The following is a 12,557-nucleotide window of genomic DNA, read 5'->3' on the forward strand; positions in this document are numbered from 1 at the left end:
TGGTGGTGTACCAGAAGGAGGTAGAGCTGAGAGCAGGCAGTGTGAGTGGCAGTGAGGGCTCCATCCGGTGGTGGCTAAGTGTGTCCAGTCTATGGTGGGGTTATGTCTTTTAAGCCAGGGAATTCCAAGGACTAACGGGGTATCAGGAGAAGGGATAACAAAAAGGGAAATGTTTTTGCGATGATTTCCTGAAATAAGCAAGGTGAATGGCACAGTTTGGTGGGTAACAGCGGCGATGATACGGCCATCCAGGGCTGTGACCTTCTTTGGAGATGAAGGTTTATATACCGGTGGTGATAGGGCTGATTGGAGGCAGGTGCTGAAAACAGAGAAGGGAGGGGAGAGAGAGAGAGAGAACACAAAGCGCCCTCCCGGCTACAATAATGGAAATGCAGGCAGTATATGACAAAACCCATCACTTCCTTGGTGGCGACAGCTAGATATTGTATGTCATGGCTGTCTGGTGAAAGACAAGTACAACGTTCCTCAAAAAAATGTTTTGAATAAAAGCATGTTAAAAAAACCATCAGACAGCATGGATTACCATTTAGACCTTGCAAACATGGGAGCAGAGAATAGCATCGCAGCCTTCTTTTGTGTCCGAATGGTTAAAATTCACTCCATGTACTTTCTTACAGTGTCCACAAAGTTTTCTCTCTTTCTGAAAACGTAACCTCCTTGGCGAAGGTATCGTAAAATCCCCCAAATCATTATCGACATTAAACTCAACAATCGTAACGACAGAGTTAAAGCTTTTAACCGGCGTGCCTTTGGGACCTTGATCGAACCACACAACCAGCACCGTCCCTATTTTCAAATTTCGTAGCTCTTTTAACAATATCACCTAATTTCCTTCTTTCATAATGACGACAGCTGAGCCCTAGCTTTGCGGCACCTTCTGAAATGGCTGATTTAATTTGTCTCCGGAGGACGCTCTCTCAAGTAAAATCCTGATGGCATTTTGTCGAAACGTCTCGCACCAAAGGCCTCCGACATAGATATTGGCTCGAGTCGAGTGCGCGGAGAAAGGAGGGTTAATGACGGAAACAAAATGACATTGATGAAATATTCCGCGGCACGGGTATCCTCATTGTTAAAATGAGGCATTGCCCACACGCCATTAAGCGTGGCGGCGCGGGCAGGACTTGCGTGGGAGTTAAACAGCTGCCCGTCACTCACTGAGAAAAAGAGATGACATGGATTTTGATACCATAGCCGCACGTTAATGCGGAGCGGATGACAAATAGTTTTGCACCATTGATGACAGTTTGTCAGCGTGTGAAGACGGAGCAGGGCGGGCTGATTTGGCACCATGGTGATCTTGGTTTTTTTTTTCTTTTTTTATACTGCACCATGAGTCAGATTACACAAAATGGTTGGAGGGACCTTGCCACAAAGCGGAAAGCCGAAGGAATCACAAAGTTGACACTTGAGCGATTTTATTTTTATTTTTTTTTAAGGGGTGCTGCACTTGCACATTGGCGCCATCACTTTTCCATGACTCATGACTTTCGGTGACAATATTAAATGCATGAACTGCATTCGTCCCGCACAGGCAAATAAACCCAGAGGCATCGGGGACGAGGGGAGGCTTGCATCTCTATGCATTTGTTCACGTGTATGACATCAGCAAAAATGCATCAACTCTGACCATTGATGTATTTTTTTCTTTTAAATGTGAATCCTTTATGATACATAATCATATTCCACTGCGATATCAGAGCCTCACTCTCACAATTAGTCATCATCAGAGGCACATCATTATTCCCATGTGTAGGTTTGCGAGAGCTCTATCAGAAATTCATTTTTTTTTTTTTTTTTTTAAAAGATATTGACACAGTCCATAACAACCGTAATATCATTCCCATACCATGGCATAATAATCAGTAGCTTTTCCCCTGGTTCGTGAAGGAAGGCTAAAAGGTGTTATACATATACCGATAATAGGGCTAACCCCTGTTCGGGTGTCTTATTATAACGTTAAATCCACCACTAATTGTTTTGTGTAATGTTAAGACAAGGGAAGATGGTTAGGTCAAGTTAGGTTACAATTAATGTATCTCTCTATCGTATCAGAAATAACAATTGACAAAATACTGTACACAACAATTTATTTATCACAGGAAGCTAACAATTACATTACACTTGACTAATAAAATAAATGAAAATTAAAATGCAATTTTTACAGTCATTTAATGAATGCCGTGCCGCAATGATTATTCGAAAAACTCAAATACAGTGGACCCCCGGTATACGCGGCTCGATTCTACAAATATTAGATAGCTGCAGCCCTACCAAACAAAATTTGTCATATATTCAAGGCATGTATGTTTGTATATATTCAAGGCACAAAACTTACTTTGACTGCAAATGTTACGTCCTTAAAGTTGTAGTTTGGCAACAATTGAGGTTCTGTAAGGTTCTGTACTGTAAGATGTTTTTGTTAATTGATTTATTTTTTTATTTGGGATTAATAACAATATCAACTACCAGGATTGGCTGACAACGAGTTTAGTGTGTAAACCGCCTCTCGTCCAAAGTCAGTTGGGATAGGTTCCAGCTCACCCATTGCCTAAATGAGAACAATATTTCTACAAATAAAGAGCTCCTCTCTAATAAACATCACAGTAAATGACACAATATGGAAAAACTCAGCCTAATCTTTTTAAAGGACAATTTGTGTTGTGATCTCATTATATTCCGATAGCTTGGAGCGTACAGTGTCATTTTTATATATAGGATACGGCGTTGCACAGCAGCAGCCCAAACCGTGTGTTTGCTCACTCTCGGGCTAAACCGAAGAAAAATGAGATAAAAAAAAATTAAGAAGAAAAAATGAATGGCTCAGCTAAAACAAACATGACATATGAAAGCAATGTGTTTGTGAATAGCAAATGAACACAGTGAAGGTCGTTTTGTCATTGTGACCTGTGTACTAATACAATTTGTTTCACGATACTGGTAAATGATCACAATGTACCGGTACAACACTCTTAGTTACTTGACTAGTTAAGATACTATACTTGGGGATGGGGATAGTTGTCGATTAATTGAAAATTCTGCCACTTGTGTGGAATTGATTGTTGCTTAATCATGTTTGTAAGCAATTAAGGCAAAATAAATTGTGCTGCTTGGCTGCAACCAGCAGAGCCGCTGGTGATTCTTTGGGATTGAAAGAATAACCTGAGGTAAACTATGGAAGTTACTTTTTTTTTTTTTTTTTTTTTACAGTATTGTAAGATAAACATTTATCTACCATACCGCTTGTCCAAACTTTGGGCGAGAGACAGAGTCCACCTTGGACAGGTCATCAATCAATAGCTGGACACATATGCTGTATTTCCCTCTAGAATGGACCAAAACACATTTTCCCACTTTGGATTTTGCTGTGGACTGATTAAACCAAGGTTGGTTGAACTTTTTGGCCATAATTCCAGAAGGGATGTTTGGCGCAAACACAGCACACCTCATCACTAAAATACGGACAGTGAAGCATGGTGGTGGCAGCGTCATGCTTTTGGGGCTCTTCAGCTGGAACTGGGGCCTTAGTCAAAGTGGATAATGTCACAAAAAGACTTAATCGTTGTTAATCAACGGCACAAAATGGTAGAATGTGTGACTCTGATTTATTGACCTCTGACCACATGCCAATGGCGAAACAAAACATCATGCTAAAACTACAGAAAAACAAATCTAAATGTGTGTCAAGGTACTATTTAGCAGCATTCCAAGATAACCACACACAAGCGAGCAAATTGAAGCTGATGATGATGTCCGTTGTTGCCGATAGATGAAACCGCAGTTGCGAGTGACTTTGCCAAGGCATTGTAAGGTAAGACGCTAGGGCCGCTCAATAGGAGTGATAGTCGAGTGCAAGTGGCACGGGGGGCATCATTTATCCCTACTGGTCTTCCTCACGCTGCAAAATTACAGCTGAGTTGCAATGAAAACGCCCCCGCGTTGACAATTGTGTTATGGCTAATCTAAACCACCCGAGACAACGTGGCTGCTCAGACGTCTCACGGCGCAACAGAGCGAGTTCAGAAGAGTAACCGCCGTCGCATCTCGTTGGGAAGCGAGCATAGATTTTTCTCAACATGCTTTTTATTTCAAAGGTTGAACCAAATTTATTCCAGAATACTAGTCTTCCAACATATTTCTTTTCAGATTTGATAAAATAATGGAAATAGAAAACAATTAGCTTAAGAGTCAAACTGTCCCCATCAGAAAACATTTGATTTTGCTGGCCCTTTTTTTTCTTTTTCTTTTTTTTAAAGAAACAGATCATTTTTTAAAAATCATAAAAATAATGGTAAGCGTAATAGAATAATTGCCAAAGTCATTTTTAACTTACTGTCACAATATCAACAAAACAATACCAATCTGCTTGTGTTTTTTTCTTCATTTCTGTGTAGATTCTCAGTAATCCTGGTCAGGTATTCTGCAAAGGTTGAATTGAGGAAACTATTTTTTTTTTTGTTGAAGTTATTTCAAAAACATACAAAAATGACTGAGGCAATTCTGCTATTACGCTAATGAAATGTAAGTAACACACTCTAATATTACTACATACATCAAAAATACTATCAATACTGCTCACCTGAAAATAGTCAAACATACACTCTCATTTGCCGACTCCCACGTCACTAAACAGGCCAGGCCACGCCTTTTAAAGCTACAGACATTTAAAGTCACAGATACTACAGTGTAGAGCGTGAGAATGGCAACCCCAAATGGACAAAAATAATACCTGGACCTCACATGCATATTTTGTATGGCTATTCTGGAAAATCAATTAGTATGCGTGTACTCTAATAATCGATGGGGTAATCACTAATCGATTAAAAAAATATTTGATAGCCCAAGCCCTAAAAGGAAGCGATTATAAGAGTATGTGAAAGGTTAACACGTGTGTGTGGAGGATCATAAATGTGCGCTTCTCCATTAGATGTTTATACCGTCATTATTATCATGTCACTTCATGATCCATTTGCAGCATTATAAAAGCTTTTACACCCGACTACGTAACAATGGCAAACTTATAAGAAAGCAGCACAAACCAATTGCACGACGGCCACAATGCCGTTGTTGATCGTTTTGGCTTTTCGGGTTATCTGGTGCGCCGCGACACAATTAGATGTCGGCGGGGCCAAATTGCACTTCCGTGCCCCTTGCCTCACTTTTGTGTACATTACAATGCTCATTCACGACCTCTGCTATCGAAATCACATTGAGCCAAATCCACGGCTGTCCATTGACAGTGCACCTGACACGTCAGACAAAGGCACGCCGACACAACTGACTGTGACAGGGAGTGAGTTAGCGTGCAGCATGTGTGTGGGAATTGTGGGTTTGTTTGTATGGAACAAGCATCACTGCGACTGCACTGTCTACTAGTACAGAACATTTTTAAATGATGTGTTGGTGGTGATCGAGATGTGCAGTGGCAAATTTTGTGTTAAGGGACGGTGAGATGGATGGAGGACGAAGATCTGAGGAGAGCGGGAAGCTATGGATTGAGATCACCCCTGACCACCCCATAAAAATCGCTCTAGAACCGCCACTGAATTGATATGATATCATTATTGTTATGAAATTTGATAGGCCGCAAGTAATTTATTAACTTGAATCGTATGCAGATGCTTTCTGATGAAGTCTCGTAAGAAATGATAAAAAAAAAATAATAATAATAAATTCTGATGATTAGCAGTTGAATGCAAATTGAAGTTAGACATGTCAATTAGTTTACAACCACGGGGGCAACAAAAGGTAATCCTTAATCGCAAAATAATTTTTTCCAATAACAGAAAAAATATTTTAAGCCTGTCTTGTACGACCGACACATTTTGGGATTGACTTTGAAATGGTGTGAATTGTTCTCTGTGGTGTGTCTCTATGGACGTAATTCAGTCGAGTGTGTACATCGGAGAGTCGAAGTCGCGGTTCGGCTTTATCAGACAGGTCAAGCACAAGAACGGCTGCCCGGTGCCTCAATTTGCAACCTGTTCAAGAAGGCGGGACGATGTTCTCTGATAACAAGCAAATGGCCGCTTTATCGCCTCATCGCTGGGGCCATTTATCAGTTTAAACTGGAGCGTCCGTGTGAGTGACAGCCTTCGGGCCCTCTTTGCAGGTAGATGAAGGGCAAGCGTGCGTGCCAGCGCTGAGGAACACAGCAGAGTAAATGAATTATTGATGGTTAAAAAAAGCCGTGGAGGCACTCTCCTTTGTTACCTCTCTTTGGCTGCTCTTAGCGGGAGAGCGCTACCCTCTCGTCAAATCCATCCCCATAAAGATAATTGTCACCTTTCTTTTAGTTCTTTACATTTGGGAAATACAAAGGAGTATAAGGGCCACAGTACAGCAAAAGTTATATTTTTTTTTTAGATTACCTTTTAGTTAGGTATGTCAGATTTTGCCAGATTGAAGTTGTCATTATCAAGTTGAAATGATTATTTAGATTTACGAAATAAATAAATAAATACATTTGGCTCAGACTTAAAAAAAAAAAGAAGCAATTTTAATACTATTACAACTGTATTCTTGTGAAATTAAGTCTATTTAGGCATTTTTGCTAAATTTCCACACTATATATTGTTTTTGTATAATTATTGGTATTATTGGTGTGATTATTTTTTCCTTGTAAATGTATAAAAAAATTTCTGCCAATAATACCACTTTCTTTCTCGCAAAGTTACAAGTTAACCGTTTTTATATTTTGACTTAATGGGAGAGTTTTCAGTCTGAAAACTGCTTGCAAGATTTTAAGTTAGCCTCCCTTCACTCAATTTTAGAACTATGCCTTTTTTTCTTGTGCAATTAATCAAATTAGAACGATATTACTAGTTTGTTCTCGTAGAGAATTAAGTCTTCATTTTTGTTGTTGTTTTCTGGCAATGTCTTTTTCTTCTGTGTAACACTTTATTCTTGCCTGCCTTTATTCTTGTGATACTCCAACTATTTCCTCACAGGATGCTTAATAGACTTTTTGTGCCATGAAGCTGCTGACTTACCTTTGAGTGTCCACATCAGGTCTGCCTAGTGATCTGGAAAAGAAGACCCCAACCGCTCATCCTCCCTGGAAGAGTAGTTTCACACACATCGGAAGAGGATGGAAAGAGTCCTAAAGTCGAGAGAACGCACTGAACTTGCAGCAAGCGTATGTTGGCCATTCGTGAACTGATGCTGATGACATTTACATGTAGCTGTGACGCCTGAACGGCTTCAGTCGCTCTGAGGGTCCGTGCAAAAAGGAGTGTTGGGGGGGAGGGGGTAGAGAAATGCTTGCGGGTGCACAGACACTGCACTTTAACACTGCAAGACAAACACTTTAGTCGTACAATTCTCTGTTGTGCAATGTGAAGGAGAGCCTAACTGACATATGGACTAGACAAGTGTGTTAGATAACAGCTGAGATGTGTATTTTTAATTTTTTCCTCTTAGGGTGTAACAGTAAAGATGCCTCTCAGTAAAATGTGAAGTTGTTGGAAACCTTTCAAAGGCAATTTACAAATGTCATCTCATTCCACTGGCTAACTTTTCATGCGGCTATGATAAAAGCCCGATGGAGAAGCGATGGATGGCTCACGGTGAAGAAAGTGATTTCATTCATCCGGCTTTGCCCTCGAATCAGCAGGATATTGCCGCAACTGTTTGCGCTGCACGTCTGTATTTGACCAAAGCTCATCTGTCGGTAATGGAAACATCAGCCCCATTTACAAAATTAATTAGAATAATTTGAGAATAATTCACAAAAGGCAGAGGTGACAAAAGTAGTCACTCTCTGTACTTAAGTAGAAGTACAGTGCAAAAAACAGAAAGTAGAAGTACTGAATAAACTGCTGAAGTAAAAGTAAACAAGTACATCATCTGAAATAGCACTTATATATCAAATACTAAGACTTAAAGTCCCTGCAAAGTGAGACTAAAAATCTCTTCCAAATTTTATACACCACACAGAGAAGATGCCAAATTAGATTTTATATATATATACATATATATATATATATATATATATATATATATATATATATATATATATATATACACATATCATATATCATGTCGTGAAGTCATTGAAAAAAGTAACAAGCCTATTTTGACGATGAGGAGAAAGTCCAGATATGTGTTTTCAAATGTAGGGAGTAAAAATTCAAAGTAATCAGGGAAAATAAATACTCAGGTAAAGCACAGATAGCTGAGAAATCTTAATTACACTTAGAATTTCTTCGTTACTTACCACCAGTTACAAAAAAATCCAAATGGAGACTGTGTTCAATCTAATTAACAATTCCTTTCATCTTGTCTCCAAATATCTAACCGGCTACTCTTGTGTTACTTTCAAAGGGAACTTCTTTGACTTGTAACACACTTTCCAACTGTAATGAGGCCTTAATTTCTTGTGTTTCCTCTTGAACTTGCACGGGCCTAAACCCTGGTTGGATCTGCTTCCGACTAATCATTCCAAAATGGGCCCGCGGAAGCCCGAGTGGAGGCTTTAACGAAGAGCCAAGGAATGGCTCCAATTTGCTGTCCTCCCACCAACCTCTGCTAATCCTCGCACAGCATGCGCCGTGATTACAAAGCGGTCGCATCGCGTCGACTGCGAGGGAGGAGAGAGAACGTGATTGATCCAATGATCCAGAAAGTGAGTGATCCAATGATGAATTTAGAAAACAAAATGAACAGAAGGGAGCAAGTAAGAAGTACCAAATTAGTTTGACAGGTACACAAAATGATAGGCAGGTAAGATGCTTGACAGGTACTGTAGGTAAGAAGGAATGTGGGTAGATCGGAACAGTGCTTATAAAAAATCTACACACTCCTGTTCAAATGCCTATAACATCTAAGTGCCTCCGTCTTAATACTCAGGTAAAGGACCAAAAGCTGAAAAATCTTCAAAGTCATTTTGATTTTGTTTTAAGCTAAAGTTTTACTGAAGATAAATATTATTTCATCCATCCAAATAAAGGCAACCCACCCACAATAGACATGACAAGATGGCGCCTAACCGAGCGGTCGCTTCGGTAACGCACTCTCTTGTACTGTCTTATGTGTTTGTGTTTTTCGTTTTGTCTTCGGAGACATTACGCAAACTTACTTACACAAGGGAAGACTTGCTAACCATTAGGGAATCTACCCTGTAATTCCTTTCCAGCATCACCACAATACTGGGAACCTTTCATTGCTCAGTGAATCTCCGTCGTGTGTTTTTAGGGCTCAAAAGTATAAGATAGGCAACCTTAAAATTAAAGTACTCTCCAAAACGAGTAATAGTACTTGTACATAATCAAAGCAACGCTCAAGGCAATTGGAATGAAATCCACTTTTTCTTTCCTTTTCCTTTTTTTTACCATTCAAACTATCCTTCGGTGACATCTGCGACACACAGCAGTGGATCAGAAGAGCACTAACTGAAGCCCACAGCGCCACCAGGCCCTCGCTAGTGGAACTGCACCCTCCTTCTTCCTCGTCTTTCACTCACACTTAAATCTGATTTCATTGCTTGATTTGCTCGTCAGCGTGACGGCGGACACTCTCCCTCAAGCTTGGGACGCGCATGTGGTTGACGGGAGTGGGGTGGGTTATACCAGGCATACAAATGGTGCCCCCCCCCCCCCCCCCCCACAAAAAAGATGTGATTATCAAAAGGCGCACTTGCTCGTCCAAAACAAAAGAAAGAAAAAAAGAGAGATTGAGAGAGTGGGGCTCTGGTAGAGGTGTGTGTGTGTGTGTGTGTGTGTGTGTGTGTGTGTGTGTGTGTGTGTGCCACGCGTGGGAGTGGATCCTCCCTCCCTCCCTCCCTCCCTTCCACTCCCCCCTCCTTCTCGTCCTTCCATCCATTCCAGCTCTCATTTGCATTCCTTCTGATTGCGGGACGGAGCGTTCGCCGCACCAACGCACAGTCTGGGAGTCGTGGAGAACGGATGCTCGCTGTCCCCTCTTTGGTTTATTCTGCTTTTTTTTTTTTGGTGGTAGGGGAGTGGACGCTATATATTCCCCCACCCAACCACCCGCTCCGCGCGTGAAGGTGTTGGACTTGAGGTAGTGCGCGCGCGACTCAGCGGGGCTTGCTCGGAGTTGCTGTCGCGCGGGTGGAAATGCGGAAGGATGCTCGGCAGCAGTGGCGCTGAGGACCACAGCAGGTGAGTTATTCCACGCGCGCCCTATATGCATGAATGGGTCAGGCCGGGGCGATTTCCCCCCCCCCCCCCCCAGAAAAAACGAACAACAACAACTAACAATAAGGTTCGTGCAAAGTCCACGGTGATCCGGTTGAGGCACGTCCTCTGCAGGTAAAACACGCGCGCGCACACACACACACACACACACACACACACACACACACACACACACACACACACACACACACACACACACACACACACACAAGTGTGTGTCGGTGTGTATCTGCGTGTGTGCGTAAGGGATTTAGCCATTAATCACATTGTAATTGTCCCGTGAATGTGATTGCAGCACCTTTCTCGAAGCCCCATATTAATCTTCACCGCTGTGATAACATTGGCGGCCTCATCCGCAAAGATGGCTTATCTGTTCAATGGGCTGCATCCTGCGCGTGACGAACCCCCGCCAGTCACCACTCCCTCCCGAACAATCGGTATAGCACATTAAGTCAACTACAAGATGGTAAAACTTGGTCTTTTGACCCCCCCCCCCCCCCCCCCCCCCCCCTGTATCTTTGCAGAACAACACAGATGCAGCAGAGTATATCACAAGGCTGTGTAATGCTACGCCTGCGGACATTCATAAAGTGCTGTTAGGTTATAAATAGCCTCGGGGAGGGATAGGACGACAGCCCGGGGAAGGAGAAGCAAAGAGGGAGGCAGGGGCTGTGATTTCCTATATGCGCCCCCAAAAACATTCAAGGAAAGATCAGACGACAAAGGGTGTGGCATCTGTAAAGTTGGATTTGGAAAAAAAACAACAACAACAACACTATGGAATGTTTTATGTTATGTTTTACCATTTAAAAAAGCAGACTCAGCACCTGCTGCAGTGCCCCCAAGAGTTAAATAAAATAAAGTAAATAAATCGACGACACGGTCAAGTTGTCGGGTTTTGAGCCGTCACGCCGTCGATGTCTTTTTTCTTTTGCTTTGGGACCTGATGCTGTTTGTGAGTGAGAGGTTATAAAGCAAAGGAATCCATACAATACATGCTTTTATGAACTTGGAGGACATACAATTGTGCTAAAATATTACTAACAATGTTAAAATGATAGATGTTCTGTGCATTTTCAAGAATATCTCCCTGTTGTCATCATGTTTCGAGCCATCGCCCGGTTGATTTTTTGAATTTTTTTTTGCATTGCGTTGTGACCCAGAATCTGAGATGCGAGCCAGCTTCAGAAAGCTAACGCCACATAATCTGCATAGCATCACACTTGATATACAAGCTCAGTCAAAGAAAAAAAAATCAAGCTCATAACTCAAGCTACTCCTGTGTATGCCAAGTTAGTCGTCGCTTCTTCACTTAAGTCCAATCAGTGTCGGTCAGTTTCAAACCGTTCCTGACTGTCAAACCAAATCAAGACGAAGAAGGCATTTCCGCTGTCTGCGGGCAAAGGATGCTAATGCTAAAAACAACGCTAACAATGACATCAAAGTGCTTCTCTTAACCGCGTGTGCTCAGGACGAAGCGACACAGGCGGACATAGACATACAGTACAACTGTCTTTTTGACCTTTACGAACTAGCGGTTGACGCTAAGGTTAGCTGTAGTGGCTGCCAGCTACATGTTTTGCGTTTCACTGATCAACATAGTCCTTGTTGCACAATTATAATTACGATTACGCAACCATGCCGGTTCAGTCGGCCATTAAAAAAATAAAATAAAATCAGACCGACTTCACTCAATGCATCTTAATGTGTCAGTGTGATTTGTGTTCCAGGAAGTGCGATTAAATAAATTATAATTTTTTTAAATTAGTAAACAAGCTGCTGATTGAGCGCCAGGAAAAATTTAATGCACTGATGAATCAAATGTGTAATATAAATGATTTGTCCCCCACCCTGAACTGGTTGCCAGGCAATCACAGGCCACATACAAACAACCAACCATTCGCACTTACATTCACACCTACGGGCAATTTAGTGTTGTCAATTAACCTACCATGCATATTTTGGGATGTGGGAGGAAACCGGAGTGCCCGGAGAAAACCCACGCAGGCACGGGGAGAACATGCAAACTCCACACAGGCGGGGCCGGGATTTGAACCCCGGTCCTCAGAACTGTGAGGCTTACACTCTAACCAGTCGTCCACCGTGCCGCTATTTGATGAACATGTTTTGATTAAAAAGATAGTAAATCAGAGTACTTAAGTAAAATATTTGGACTACTTTTTACTTTCACCTGATTCGTAGTATTTTAAAGTTACACTACCCTTAATTTATTAAAATTTTGGCTACTCTACCCAGTTGTCTTTATGGCCCAAGACCCGGAGGTTTCGCCACTGCCGCCTTAAAGGTTGCGGATCAATGGTGGCCACCTCCCAGGCTGCTTTTAGACGCGTGATCCGCTTTGTAGTCCGCGCGGCT

At 41.8% G+C, this 12,557-nt stretch overlaps 1 protein-coding gene across 3 annotated transcripts in view; it reads left to right on the forward strand.

Moving 5' to 3' along the window:
- lingo1a (leucine rich repeat and Ig domain containing 1a) overlaps positions 1–12,557 on the forward strand; it is a 135,688-nt gene that overhangs the window by 92,795 nt on the left and 30,336 nt on the right. Inside the window, exon 1 of one of the 3 annotated variants that reach the window (XM_061774042.1) lies at positions 9,845–10,145. The exons of the other annotated variants lie outside the window; for them this stretch is intronic. The gene's annotated coding sequence lies outside the window, so the exon portion shown is untranslated. Of the gene's footprint in view, positions 1–9,844; positions 10,146–12,557 lie in introns of those variants that run through there. 3 annotated transcript variants of the gene reach the window in all.

This window comes from Phyllopteryx taeniolatus, chromosome 5, assembly GCF_024500385.1.
Source record: "Phyllopteryx taeniolatus isolate TA_2022b chromosome 5, UOR_Ptae_1.2, whole genome shotgun sequence".
NCBI lineage: Eukaryota > Metazoa > Chordata > Actinopteri > Syngnathiformes > Syngnathidae > Phyllopteryx > Phyllopteryx taeniolatus.